The following is a 14980-nucleotide window of genomic DNA, read 5'->3' as shown; positions in this document are numbered from 1 at the left end:
AGAAAAACACCCCCAAAGCAAAATGTTTCCACCCCCATGCTTGATGGTGGGGACGGTGTTTTGGGGGTCATAGGCAGCATTTTTCTTCCTCCAAACACAGCGAGTTGAGTTAATGCCAAAGAGCTCTATTTTGGTCTCATCAGACCACAGCACCTTCTCCCAGTCACTCACAGAATCATTCAGGTGTTCATTGGCAAACTTCAGACGGGCCTGCACATGTGCCTTCTTGAGCAGGGGGACCTTGCGAGCCCTGCAGGATTTTAATCCATTGCGGTGTAATGTGTTTCCAATGGTTTTCTTGGTGACTGTGGTCCCTGCTAATTTGAGGTCATTAACTAACTCCTCCCGTGTAGTTCTAGGATGTTTTTTCACCTTTCTCAGAATCATTGACACCCCACGAGGTGAGATCTTGCGTGGAGCCCCAGAGCGAGGTCGATTGATGGTCATTTTGTGCTCCTTCCATTTTCGAACAATCACACCAACAGTTGTCACCTTCTCTCCCAGCTTCTTGCTAATGGTTTTGTAGCCCATTCCAGCCTTGTGCAGTTCTACAATTTTGTCTCTGACATCCTTGGACAGCTCTTTGGTCTTTCCCATGTTGGAGAGTTTGGAGTCTGCTTGATTGATTGATTGATTCTGTGGACAGGTGTCTTTTATACAGGTGACTAGTTAAGACAGGTGTCCTTAATGAGGTTGACTAATTGAGTAGAAGTGTCTAACCACTCTGTGGGAGCCAGAACTCTTAATGGTTCAAAAACTTATTTCACTCAATGAAATGCAAATCAGTTGCTATCTTTTATTTAAAGTTATTTTTTCGATTTTCCTTTTGATGTGCTATCTGCCACTGTTAAAATAAACCTACCATTGAAATGATACTGTTCTGAGACTTTTCATTTCTTTGTCATTGGACAAACTTACAAAATCAGTGAGGGGTCAAATAATTATTTCCTCCACTGTACATGCAACTACCTTTAGCAGTCCATGTAAGATGCGTAACTGTTCTACATGTACATTTTCTATAACCTCAGCTCGTTCTCTTCCAAAATACATACGTTCTGTTTCTTTTAATATTATTCAAAGAATATATTATTCCCACATCTGTATCATGATTATGCTGGTAATATTGCCCAGTTATCTTATATCTAATCATGCATCCCCTTGTAATTTTAGATGGAATATTAGCAGTGCCCTAAGTCTTGGCTTGTGATATCTATCTATTCAATTTCCTTTTTATAGTGAGGGGTAATATGCTGGTGCTTTATAATTAAATATAATACCATGACAGACTTTCATGCAATGTTGGACTGAGAACCCAGGGGCCCACCAGAAAACCTAAGACCCTTAGACCCTAGGCCCGCTTTCCAAACTATTTTTCCTCCTTTCCTCATCCAACCTCTTTATTATCCTAGTCTCTTTTATTTACATGCTAGCATATATGCTTCCATCTATTTCTCCTCTTTCTTCCCATTGAGAAATAGTGACTGACCATGAAACAGGCCAAATGGTCAGGAGCAGGAGGGCCCACATACACCTGGGCCCACAGGGTGTTTTCCTGATATCCTGGTGGGCCAGTCCAACACTGCCTTCATAACATTTATATGTATATAATAAGGGGACATCTACATGGGAAATATAAGTAGCACAACAGCAAGGAAACAGACCTTGCACAAAGAGCTGGCAATCTACCGATATGTCTGTTGTTTGAAAACGACCATCTGATTGGTTGAAGGAGACATAGAATGAACATTGCTATTAACTGTTGTTTAAAATGATTAATTCAGTGCCACCCTGGGGCACACTTGTAGAGGCACTGGAGCAAACAGAGCAAAGGGACACACACATATATATAGAGTTATCACTTGTGTTAAGCAGCCAGCCAGGTTGATAACAATGAATTACGGCAAGCTCCACTACCACTGCAAAACTCAGCATCCAGCAACAGTGCCCTCACATAGCCCTTTATTCAGCACAGTTCACCCACAAAACATGGAGTAACAATATAGTTATGGAGGTGACACATTCCATTAAGGTCTGAACTTTTCTTTCCCAAAGTTGTTACTGATCCAAAAGGAGAGATTACACACTGCACGCTCTGATGAATCATAATCAAATCCACCACACTAGACATCATTTAGCTTCCCCTGGCAGGCACCGCCGACTTTTTTTTGGCAATGCTGTTCAATATTTAGTTTGTCTTGAAATGAGGCAATTACGAATGTGCTTTGGAGAACAGAAACAACAGCACTTACCCGAGACAGTCACATACCTGCCAACAATCTCTAAGCCACCCACATGCACACAGCCCAATTCGCTATTTTATTTATGTCTCACTTACTGGAGTGATGCTGCCAAGAAATGCAATACAACATCAAAACCGAATTACTGTCATGGCAATCACATCCAAAGCCCCCTGATTACATGCCCGCTAACAATAGGAAATGCACTGTATCCCTTATTTTCTAAATGACAGCAAAGGCTTTGCAGCATCATTATTGTGTTTTGATTTGATTTGTTTCCCTCGTTTCCCACAATTTGGCTAGAATAAATCGTATTTATTGTATTATTTTTGTAACTTCTTGAAATGTACAGAAAGCTATTCTATCGACAGCGGCATGCATATGAATATTCATCAGCTACCTGTTCCACAAGTTTATGATTTGTTTTGCATTGTGGAATACAGACTGATTCCGGGGAATTATAACTCGGCGCAGGAACACATCACACTGTGCTGAAGGCACTCTGCATAAACATGGGATGATATTTTCCTGAGCTGTAACAGGCATATGTAAATTATGATCATTGTGTGTTTTTAATCCAGCGATTATGTTTAGCAGGACAGCCAGATTGATAGGAGACATCATAGTGGTTAGAATTTCCATAGCTGAGATATTATAGAGCTGCACTATCACAATACTATTTAAATTTACTTGTGTTTATATAAATTTTAGAACTTTTTAATATCATTATTTATGAACACGTACCAAGTTATGTCACAAGACTGCAGAGGGAAAACTAAGAGCTGAGAAAACATTCTTTAAAAATCCTTATTATATAAACGCAAAATGTGCATATCTCAATGAAACCAGCCCTCTCAGCATTCTCTTCCCTCTAGATTAACTAATATACCCTGTTAGAGATTGCCTCTATAAAAGTCAGAATCAAACCTGTAGGAGTTGTGGAAAAGTTCTAAGGGACTCCTTATAGAATCCTATATCCTCTGCATGTTTATTAATCAGAAGTGTGATTCGGATGCTTAAATAAGACCTCCAACAACTATAGGCGCTGTAGCCTTAGGATTTTTCAGTAATGGAAATTGGGAAATTGTTTTTCTATCAAGTAATACTAAGGGTCTTTGGAAGAACACAATGGGGAGGTTGGCACTGGTCAATTTTTGCAAATTTGCAAGTAGAGTACTGTTTGCAAGGCCACAGATACAATAACTGCTGCAGTACAGTTAAATGTTTAGTATTTATACATGTAACGCTATGCACTTTGGCAGAAATAACATACTAAAAGATATTGTGTTGGGGGAATCCTTAATGAAGAAGGATTTGGGGGTTTTTGTGGATAACAAACTGCATAATTCTAGGTAGTGTCAGAGGCTACTAAAGCAAATGAAGTGCTGTCTTGTATAAAAAAAAGGGGCAAAAGACTAACTTAAGAGATGAAAACACAATTTGCCTCTGTATAGGTATATGCAGTGCAGTTTTGGGCTCCAGTCCTTAAAGGACAATGAAAGGTTAATATAAATTAAAAGTGAGTCTAAAGGCATTCTTTTTAAGTACTTACTGCATATCTAAATTCAGAGATCCCTGCTTGCTTCTCTGAGATATGGTGCTGGCAGCCTACAGCAGTGTGAAGACTACAGTGACATCACTGAAATCACTCACCTTCCTGTAGGTGCCAGCGGCAGCCTTCCTATTCTCTCAGCATGTGTGTAACTTGATCCTGTCTGCTGTTCTGAGCTACACATGTGTAAGGCTACCTACCCGCAGCGAGTCCCGGGACCTGAGGCGCGGCGGGGATCCGTGGAACGCACGCGCCATCGCGCGTTACAACACGCGACGGCGCCGCGTCTGACGCATTTGTGTAGGCGACGTACGCGACGCGCGCGCTTTGACGCACGCAATGAGCGTGCGACTTGCCGCCGGCGTCATTACTCATGCGTAATGACGCCATGACGTCGCGCTATCTCGCGGGACACTTTAAATAGGCCTAGAAACAAGCAATCAGTGCTTGGTTATCATTTTCAGTGTGCCTAGCGTATTCCTGTGATTTGACCCTATGCCTGTTATCTCTTCTGTGAACCCTGCTGCCTGCCCTTGACCCGGATCCGTTTGACTACTCTGCTGCCTAATCCTTGGTACTTCATTGTTCGGCCTTCCAGCCTCTCTCCACTGCTGCGCTTCCTGTCTCATCTTCAGGTTAAGCCTCCAGCCTAGTGTGAGGTGCTTGTGGGTGACATTGCTCATCGGACCAGATTGGCTTTACACACATGCCCACCAGCCAATCAGAAGCGGATCTGGCAGAGGGGAGGGGGGGGGGAAGGGAATGAAACACATGTGCAGTATGAAGCAAGGAGGGAAAGGAAGGGAGAATACCTTTTTAGAGATGGCTGCCTGTTCTAGAAAATGTGAAGTAAGTGTGACTGAGTAAATATTTGATTAGGTGAGCCAAAAGTGTGGCGTTTTTACTAAACAATAGGGGGACTATTGGGCAGTATGCTTTTTACATTTTGACTTGCATTCTCCTTTAAGGATAGTAATGAGCTGGAGAGAGTGCAGAGACTGCAAGTAAAGTGGTAATAAGAGATGAAAGATTTAAACTATGAGAGTCAAAGTTGGGATTGTTTTCCCAGGGGGGAACATGATTACTCTTTACAAGTACATTAGAAGACATTATAAACAGAGGGATCTTTTTCACATTAAAACTTGAGGAACAGAACTTTGATTTGAAGCAACAAAAATGGTTCTTTATGGTGAGGGCAATGAGGTTGTGATGGCAGATTCTTTAAGACTGCCCTGAATTACTTTTTAATCGAGTATGATATCCAAGGTTATTGACATCTTAAAGGATAAGTAAGCCTTTTTTCATATAAAGCTCCCAGCACTCATGCAGATTCTGCATTACAAGCAGCTCAACTTCAGCTCTCTCAGCTACTTCTTAGTCTAGTGTAGCTGAGAGAGCTGAAATTAGTCTATAATTTACTGAGCTCTCCTTCACTTTTTCACTTTGAAGATGGTCAAAAAGGTTCCTATCGTGTGTGCCTGATTGATTTCCATTGGGGCAGAGGCAGCAAGCATGCACAGTAGGCACCTATTTAACCATCTGCACAGTCAAAGGGAGAAAGAGAGCCCAGCAAAAAAAAGGGGGCAGAGGGTCACACTAGACTAGGAAGTAGCTTAAAGAGCTTAAAGGAACAGTATCATCTAAAAATGAATGTGTTTTAAAAGAATGACAATATACTGTACTGTTGCCCTGCAGTGGTAAAACTGGTGTTTTGTTCAGAATACTACTATTGTTTATATAAACAAGCTGCTCAGTAGCCACGGCAGTCATTCAAGCACAGGACACAAAGCAGATTACAGATAAACTGTGCAGAATCCCTTTGTATTCTACAGAGTTTATCTGTTATCTGCTGTGTCACCTGTGCCTTTTCTCCTTTTTTGGCTTAGAATAACCACCACCATGGCTAAACAACAGCTTGTTCATATAAACTATAGTGAACTTGCCCACAGGGATAGCAGGAAAATTCCCTGTGGGCCCAGGTGTCAGTGGGCCCTCCTACTTCTAGCCATAATTCATGGTCATTACTTGTTTTTTTATAGGAACAAAGCAAGTAAATATTTAGAAGAATAGATTATAGTATGTAACGATTGAAAAACTAGGAAATATAGACTGAGTAAGAAGTGGATGAAAAAAAGTTTAGAGAGTGGGCCCATCATCTAAGGTCTTTTGGTGGGCCCCTGGCATCCCAGTCTGACAGTGATACTTTATATCTGTATCTAAATGGAACAAGGCAGTCCTGTAGCTATTGCTGCATGATTTAGCCTTTACTAACAGAAATTTTACTCAATTGCAGTTTTTATGGGAACAAAATCAATGTATTGTCTGTGAATATCTTTGACTGAATTGTTGGCATACGGACCAAACGTTTGAATTCTTCAGCTGGTACAGAAACCATATGTCAGATGGTCATAACTGTACCCTTCTTAAATGTAGAATGTACCCCAATAAACCCTAGAATGTGGCATTAAAACAGCAGTAATTGCATCAGTCATGCTAATAAGGAAAGAGCATGTATGGTTTTGGCATCTTTCTTGCAATCATAATCCTACACAGTGTGTTGCCAAATCTTCACTGCCTCCTTCAGGTGTCAACAAAGACAACCAGCTACAAAATAAGATGCAATTTCCATCTACAAAGTAGCAATTAGGGGTATTTATAGATCTAATTCATGGGAAGGCAGAAGTGAAACACACAGCAGCATTTAGTGCTGATTCACTTGGCTGCACATTATCCTTCTCTTTGTCTGTATGTTTGATAGAGATGGTTGTAAATTGCTTTGGAAACTTGGGTTCTTTATTTCATCGATGCAGACAGGGGCACATGATAACGAAATAACTGGGTACCTTGCAATAGAAATCAACATGGCCAATCTTAATGTCTTTTGGTAGTATAATAAAAATGCTTTCCATTGATAAGCAGAGACTCCAAGACTCACAGAGAGGGATAATTTGCCTTTCGAAAGATCCACATTTAGAATCTTGTTTTTTGGTTTCCAGAGAATGCAGTGGGTGATTAACTGTGAAATCCTTACTGTGAGCCCTATCATCTCTCTAGCAAGAGGTTGAGTGGCGTCAGTCCACACCCTGGAGCAATAGTCACAGTTCATTCTGCTGGCAGGCCGGAGCTACAGAGTGGTAGACTGACCCTGTCACTCATTGACATTATTACTCTTTGCATTCACTTCATTAATCACCCCCAGGGTATAGTCCCCTGGATTCCCTTAAGAAATAATCTATGTATTAGGATCCAATCAAGATTGTTCAGCATAGCTGTCCTCAAAGTTATGTGCTCTCTATGGTGAGCAAACCAGCATTCAAAGCCATCATGTTGATAAAGCCATTCTGCTGGAGAACATTACATGCCCTGTGGTGTGTATTTCTCATGTTGTGACTTATTAACCATTTCACAGCCTCAGAGGGAACAGAGTTTGTAACTGCAACCACTAGACTAGTTATCACTCACTGTATTACTTAGTTACCATTGTTACTGAAGTCACTGATTGCATTCAATGTGAGCTGGACATGGACAAGGATACATACCAGGGGTACATGAGGAGTAAGAATGCCCATGCAAATATACCTTTACTGGGAATATGTTCCACATCATCAAGTTCACCAAGGTACTAAAAGCAGATCTTGAAAACAATAATTCCACTATATGCAGTATACACACACCTTATAAATAAATATATATATATATATATTATATATATATACAGTATATATATATATATATATATTCTAAGTGCCGACAATGCATTTCAGCCTGCTGCCTTGTTAAAATCTGCAATAATGCTGGCCAAAGGAAATCACAAAATGCCAGGACAGTAATGATCTAGACATCACCATGGAAACCAAAGTGCAATAGAAACAGTTTCAGCAAGTGGCGTTATAAGGTTTAATGGTTAAGAGAAAAGGGGGCAGACTTTTCATACACATAAACTAACAGCGGGTAGTGCTGGGCAAACTGGGCTTATGGGTGAACATGACAGGGGATATAAATATTTGAAACAAGTCCTCTGACACTTTAAGGGTTATATGGTAACAGAGGCACAGTTGGCCCCAGTGCAACCACTGAGATTTCTGCTTTAATTACTCTTATAATGCTAGAATGACAAAAGATAACTGCTGATAGTAGCTATAGTTTAATAATCTTTATGTGTTTGAACTCCAATGAAATGCAAATTATTATTATTATCATTATGTATTTATAAAGCACCAACATATTTTGCAGCGATGTACAATAAATGGGTGTACACATTAATGGAAAAGGGAAGGTAAAAACTAAGTAACCTTTATCATTAAGGTCTATGTAAATACAGCCATAAGCACTCACAGTCCTCTATCAAAAGAAACAGGATTTCCTTTTTTTTAAACATGTTCTTGGGTATCTGACTTCCTGTCTCAGAAAAATCCTTCAGAGTCTGTGTGGTTATCTCCTCTCTCCCCTCTCCTACTCCCCCCTTCCATAAGAATTCATAAAACTCACTCCCTTAGGAATATGTAATCTGAGATATAATGGCTAAAGCTGCAGCAGGAAACTACATAAAATGGCCGCAATCTTAAACAAACAGAGAAACCTTCTAGGGCTCTTTACTCAGGTATGGTAATGCATTCTGCGGAATAAATATAGCGTTCTAGGTCCCAATTTATATAGCTCAGCCTGCAGTTCCAGATTCTTATTGAAAAGTCCCTCATTTTGATCTCCTGCAGGGAACGCCAAAAAAGATGTAATGTTTCTCAAACTTAATTAGATAAGTAGCTTTTGGCAGAGAGCCCAGAATACTCAACGGTCAACACCTGCACTTCGATACAAATTGTAACAAATAAGCTAACAGGTCTCTTGGGGGAACTGAGACTTGCAGCTTAAAGGGCAATTTCACCTTTTTTAACAAAACTGTAATAACACATAAAACAAGACCCCAAAACCAAATGTCCCCTCTAAGCTGTGAGCTCATGCACATGCACACAATTTGAGGTACGCACATTAACTTTTGGTGCGCACATAGAATTTTGTTCAAAAACACAAAATATTGTATTTATTCTGACCTGAGTACATAGCTTTTAAAAATATGCACACAAAAGTATTTATTTACACACAGAGGCAAAAAGGAATTAGAGGGAACACTGCCAAAAAACCCCAGAAATGTGTTCAAACTTTATATAACCTGACAAATTTTGTAAAATGGGAGTGGTATTTAGGGAGTATGGTCACAAAAATGGGTGTGGTCCAAAATTTTTGTAAATTGGGAGTGGTAATTAAGTGGTGTGGTCACAAAAATGGTGTGGTCAAAAATTTCTTTTTGTCCCTCTTTGCTTTTTCCAAATGTTGGAAGCTATGTACAGTATTTGTGGAACAAAAAACTGGGAGTGGTTTATTACAGCAATGTCAGTGGACAAAATACTGAAACAGTAATTTGCAAAGAGTCTGGGTGACCCATAATCCTTATATATTCAAAGCATGCCAAGTATGTTCATCTGGGTTCATGAAAAGGAGCAGTAGCCATTGTGCCGTTGCCAAATCATTTAATGTTACTGTATATCTAGCCAGGTGGGCAGCTAACAGCTGAACAGCAAGCGGCACCTGTTGTGGTTTTAAACAGTTTATGGTCCAAGCTTGTCTTTTCCTCCTAAATTAACACTTACACTAATCTCATTGAAGCAGAGGTTAAAACTTGACAGCATATAAGAAACAAAATATTTTATGTATGGTATCTGTAATCTTGATATCGGGTGCAATGTTTTGGATTTAAGGGTGCCACCTTTTCTTCAGGCCTTTTACTGGTCAATGACGAAAGGGGTAGTGATGTGCTCACAAACAGGCAGAGTTAAGGTGTAGTGGGGCTGAGTAGTGACGATAGGGGCAGGGATGGACAGAGACGGTCCAGATTCCGCAAGTAGGCCATGTTTGGGGGCATACAGGGGGAGGGATGCAAGGGGATTGGGGCAGTTCGAAAGTGGCCAGGGGCCAAATAAGTAGGGATGACAAATTAACCAGTGTAGTTTTTTACCGGCTAGACTGGTAAAATACCCTCCAGGAGGCAACCCTAGTTGGACTGCAAGGGGGGCCTAAAGCCTAGACCTTTAAAGACTATGAAAATGAGTTCTGGTCATCATGGTCTAGAGTTCACTACTTACATTCCCTTCTTAGTACTGTCCACTGATACTTGGCATACAGAAAAATTCAAATATGAATTTTCCTTTTCAATGTCTCTCTTGTACAGATCCTACAGCCATCCCGGGTGGTAGGACTGGTATACATAAATCTGCATACGTAGATCAGGAAGCCCTTACACTTGTGGCCTCTCTGGAGCTCAAGGCCTACAGTTGCAGCTGCTGTTTCCATGGAATAAGCTATTTTTTCTGCCAGGCTGGTGTTGCTTGGAGATGCAATCTCTGTGTTGACTCATCAGCGAAGTCATAACATTGACTGGTATTTTTTCAAAACACTACCGTGCCTTGAAACTGTAGGGAAAAGCAGGCACTGCTGAGCCTAAACTATAAGGAAAATGTTATATTCACATGTATGTGCCACCTATAAAAATCACTAAAATAATACTTGATGTCATAACAGTGATACTGAACTCTGCACTTACATTGCTCCATTTACTCTGCTTGCACACTACAACCCTCAATCCCTCACACTATGCATTTAACAAATTGAGCTCCAGAATGCTTCATATAAATTATGTGACATAATAAGTCAAATAACAGGGTGAAAAGGATTATGGGATGCACTATAAGTATGCATTTTCACATGCATGTACTTTTTGAGTTTTTTTTTCCCTTGCTGGACATTATTTAAAAAAAAAAGCACTGGAGATCTTAAGTGAAAATTCACTTTGAACCACTATTCTAAATCAACATTCCATTGAGATCTAAGGCAATTTGTATGCATGTTACAAAGCCATGTCAAATGTATTTAAACCATAGAATATTGCATTTACTCTGAAACCTTTCTTATTTTAAATTCCAGGAGACTCAAGCTTCAGTTCCTGGCAATTCATTTTCAACAGTCAAAATAATCTGATTTGTGAGTCCGAATTGATTTAATTCTTCTCACTGTAGGGCACAGCAATCATTTTTTCCCTCTGAGGGTGAGCTTTGGTTATTATGCAGTAACAGTAACACAGTAGACAGTAACTTCTGTCTTAAATAACTTTCAACCTTGTTAAACAGTAACACTAAAAGCAGAGTTAATACTAAACCATAATTCTTGGTTTTCTGATTACAGTTCTAATAATAATTTCTATGTTCTTTTGTGTGCTGGCTCACGTCTGAGAAATACTCGTTCCTCCTGTTGACCAGTGCAGTGCAGTGTTTTGGCCATTTCTCTTTTAAGAGACAATGAAAACATTTTTATTGCAGCAGAAGTGCATACTAAAGATGATAATGTTAGAAAGCTGGAATGGTCACTGTAGTTTAGCCAGGGATTATTGAGTGTTTTGGTATTTGCTTGAGAGAGAAGGGGATAGATTGGTGTTGGTATTATAAATAGCAGAAAATGACTGTGCCAATAGTGTTGGTGTAATTAGTGAAAAAGGGTACAATGGTAACCAGCACATATACTGAGTGTTGGACTGGGGTGCCAGGGGCCCACCAGAAAACCCTAGGCCTTAGGCCCACTCTCCAGACCACCTTTCCTTCCCTGTTCACTCACTCATTTTCTTTCATTTCTTATTTTTACATAATATTATCTATCCTTTCCTATATTTTTTCTGTTTCTTCTCATATAGAATTGAGTAATAGCCATGATGTTGGCATACAAGGCAAATGGTTGGGTGAGCAGAGGGGCCCACTGGGAGTTTCCCTGGTATCCTGGTGGGCCAATCCTACACTGCATATACTTTTGAGGTAAAAATATATCAACATTACATTTTCTCCCTTTTTTGCTAATTACACCAATACTATTGCCACAGTCATTTTCTGCTCTTTATAATACCAACACCCTTTCTCTCTCAAGCAAATACCCAAACACTCAATAATCCCTGGCTAAACTACAATGACCATTCCAGCTTCCTAACATTACCATATTTAGTATGCCTTCGGTTTTGCTGCAGTGAAAACATTTTCATTGTCTCCTAAAAAAGAAATGAACAAAACACTATTTAAAGTATTTCCTTTTTTTGGCTTCCTTAAAGCAGGACAAACTTTGAAAAGCACTTTTTAATGTTCATAGCTCCACGCTCACCACCACACCAATCTTCAGCCCTTCACTTGCCCTTTACATTATTGGACAGCAACTTGTTTTTTTCAAAACTGCCATGTCCCAGAATACATACCCAGAAACCTTGCTCTCTTTGTATGTTTATTATAGCTGGATACATTACATGTGGCATATCCCGATTTCACCATAGACATCCTTCACTAAAATGGGACCAAATTTACTCTAAATTGTGTACTTTACATTATATTATACCTTGGTAAGAAAAAAACAAATCCTACTTTTAGGAGCACTAAAACCTTATGAGACTCTTGAGTTACTTAGTCTTGTCTTGCTTGTGTCGCAGTGCCATCAGTAGTGTGAGCTGCTCTACTTATTACCCTATATTTCCAGAGAAGTAACCATTCCTAAGCACACTTAACCTGCTAAGCCCAAATCCCTCACCACCATAAAAAGATCAAGGCACTACAGGTCTTTATCATGAGAGATATACATTTTAATGTGATGTTTCTAACCAGCATATATGTTTCGCAATATCAATATGATGTTTATAGCATCAATACGGTGTGAAGGTATATCAGTTATACTGAAATGTAGTATTTTTTTCTCATGAAAAGGCCTTATGTTATGGTTTTGCATTTATTACTGCCTTAGCCTTAGCATAATGCAAGCTAATGATTTACCAACAGTGGGTGTCAGATGTTATTGGTTATCAAAAGACTGAATGCCATAAGTGTACTAACAACTCTGTATTAACAACATTTTCAAACGACAAAATTATCACAGACACATGGATTCTCCTTATCAATGATGCAGCATCTGTTTTTATCTGCTAATTTAAACTCTACTGATGGGGGCAGCTACACAGTAGCCGTTCATTATGCCTGCAAAGCCTTGCCTCATTAAAACAAAAGCCAACAAACAACCCAAGATGATAGCAAATGCTATTTATATTGTCTTAATTAAAATAAAGCAGTATCATTATTCCTGTATAACACTGTTTTCTGCTACTCTTATGCAAGGCTGTACACAGAATTATTCAAGCACAGCGAGTCCCTTTCCCGTCCAGATGATATTTCTGCTGCCGCTGGAGCGGGCAAAGTCACTCGCCCAAGGAGACAGGGAGCTAACAAAGAAATCGAAACCAGGCTTTCCTACTTTATCTGTAGATCAATATGAAAAAGGCAAAGCGTAAATAAATATTATACTTTTTGTGTATGATAGGTATATAGATACTGCATACTGTATATAGCCTTTTTAAAGTAAAAGAACTATTCAAGAAAACAGGAGAATCCAAAACTTTTTTCTATTTATAGTCACTTACAAACATATACATTAATAACGCAAGATGATTCTAATCATACTGCTCATTGTTGTGAATTTACCTACAAACCTGATGTGCTCACAGGAATAGAAAATGAGTGCCCTCATCAACAGCAAAGAAAAATATTTTTATTGTATAAATGTACAATGTTACTGAGGCATTACATTTACAGAGAGGGGCACTATTACTTTATATAATCTTCCTAATCCTGTTGTTAATTTCTAAAACAAAATATTTACCCTCCACGCTATTACTTAGCAGTGTCTCTTTTCCCAAGACTCCTATGTCAGACTTGGGGGCAGAGCAAAAATTTTATAGGCTGTAGCACCAAATGAAACCTTGTCTCCTGCCCAGTGGGTCCTTGCCCCAAGCCTATCATCAGGATTGCAGCAAAAGTAAAGGTGGTTTGGGGGCTCAGGGTTTAGTTTTAAAAACAGGAAGAGTGCTATTAAGAGTTTTAAAATTATACCGAAATATTTTTTTCAAAACCTGGAACATATTAGTATAACAGATATGGTTAAGGGGAAATAATTCCAAGTAAAACATATGTACAACAATTATTTAATTTACCTTTTAGTAATATCAAAACAAAAAATGATTCCCTTATGCCAAACAAGGTTTCGGAACAATAAACCATTGTCAGCACTGGATAACTCTTATACAACAGCCGGTTCTGGTGCCACTGTTCAAAAAAACTGGTGGTTTCCTTCTAAAAGTGGCAAATTTAATATCATGAGTGCTGCTGAACTAAAACTTATATTGCTTTATCAGTCAAATCTACCATCAATTGTAAATAATTTTCATTATCAGAAGCAACCAGCAAAGAGACTCAGAGTATTCTATATTATTCTATATTACTAGTATTATAGGTGACTGGAAAAGCATCAGTCTCTCCATGGCCAAATACCAGGGTTAAAAAACAAGAAAGAAAGCCCAGCAAAATGATACCTTAAACTGAAAAACTAAGAGGGGAATAATGGAAGCCACAGATACACAGATCAGGTCAGCTGACACAATTAATACTTACACATACTACATACAACACATTACTACTTGTAGCCAGTCCTAGTTTGGATAACATACAGAACTTTGCACAACTGTTACAACAGTTCTACAAAAAGCAACCTTATTACTTTGCCATCTGTGGAAGGATTCTTACCATCTTACGGTCCAGGATAGAAAACATTTTTTAAAAGATCATGTGAGGCAGTTGACATTCTTCATAACAAATTATTAGCTCGTAACGCAAAGTAAAACTAAACTTTTACTACCTGGGGTATGACTTACAGCTTATCTACTAAAATCCTGATATCCTTAGATGGATACTGGCCTCTTTGTTTTATGGCTTATGATCATTTATTATAACTATAGTCATAAACATCTGTGACCTGAAGACCTTTAGAAAATCCAAAAACAATTATATACAATAAAAATAAAACTGACTAGAAGATGCATGCTGTATAAGCACTATTTAGAATAATGACCATCTTACTATAGATTACCACTGCAGCAACTGGGGAACTTTTGGGAAAGGAAAGCTTTAGCATCATTAAATACATGATTATTTAATGACCACAATTTGCCCTACTATTATAGATATGGGTACTATTTACACCAACATTAAAGTGATGTCAGTTTTGTTCATGTTTATACAACAAAAACATTAAGCATTAGGAAATAGTCTAATTCAATGTCTAACCTATT

At 38.9% G+C, this 14980-nt stretch overlaps 1 protein-coding gene across 6 annotated transcripts in view; it reads right to left on the bottom strand.

Annotated features, from left to right (window-relative positions):
- Positions 1-14980, bottom strand: part of slc8a3 (solute carrier family 8 (sodium/calcium exchanger), member 3) — a 144342-nt gene that overhangs the window by 80179 nt on the left and 49183 nt on the right. The window lies entirely within an intron of this gene.

The sequence above is a fragment of the Xenopus tropicalis genome, chromosome 8 (genome assembly GCF_000004195.4).
Source record: "Xenopus tropicalis strain Nigerian chromosome 8, UCB_Xtro_10.0, whole genome shotgun sequence".
Classification (NCBI taxonomy): Eukaryota; Metazoa; Chordata; class Amphibia; order Anura; family Pipidae; genus Xenopus; species Xenopus tropicalis.
The sequence above is the reverse complement of the archived record's forward strand: the minus strand, read 5'-3'. Positions and strand labels throughout refer to the sequence as shown.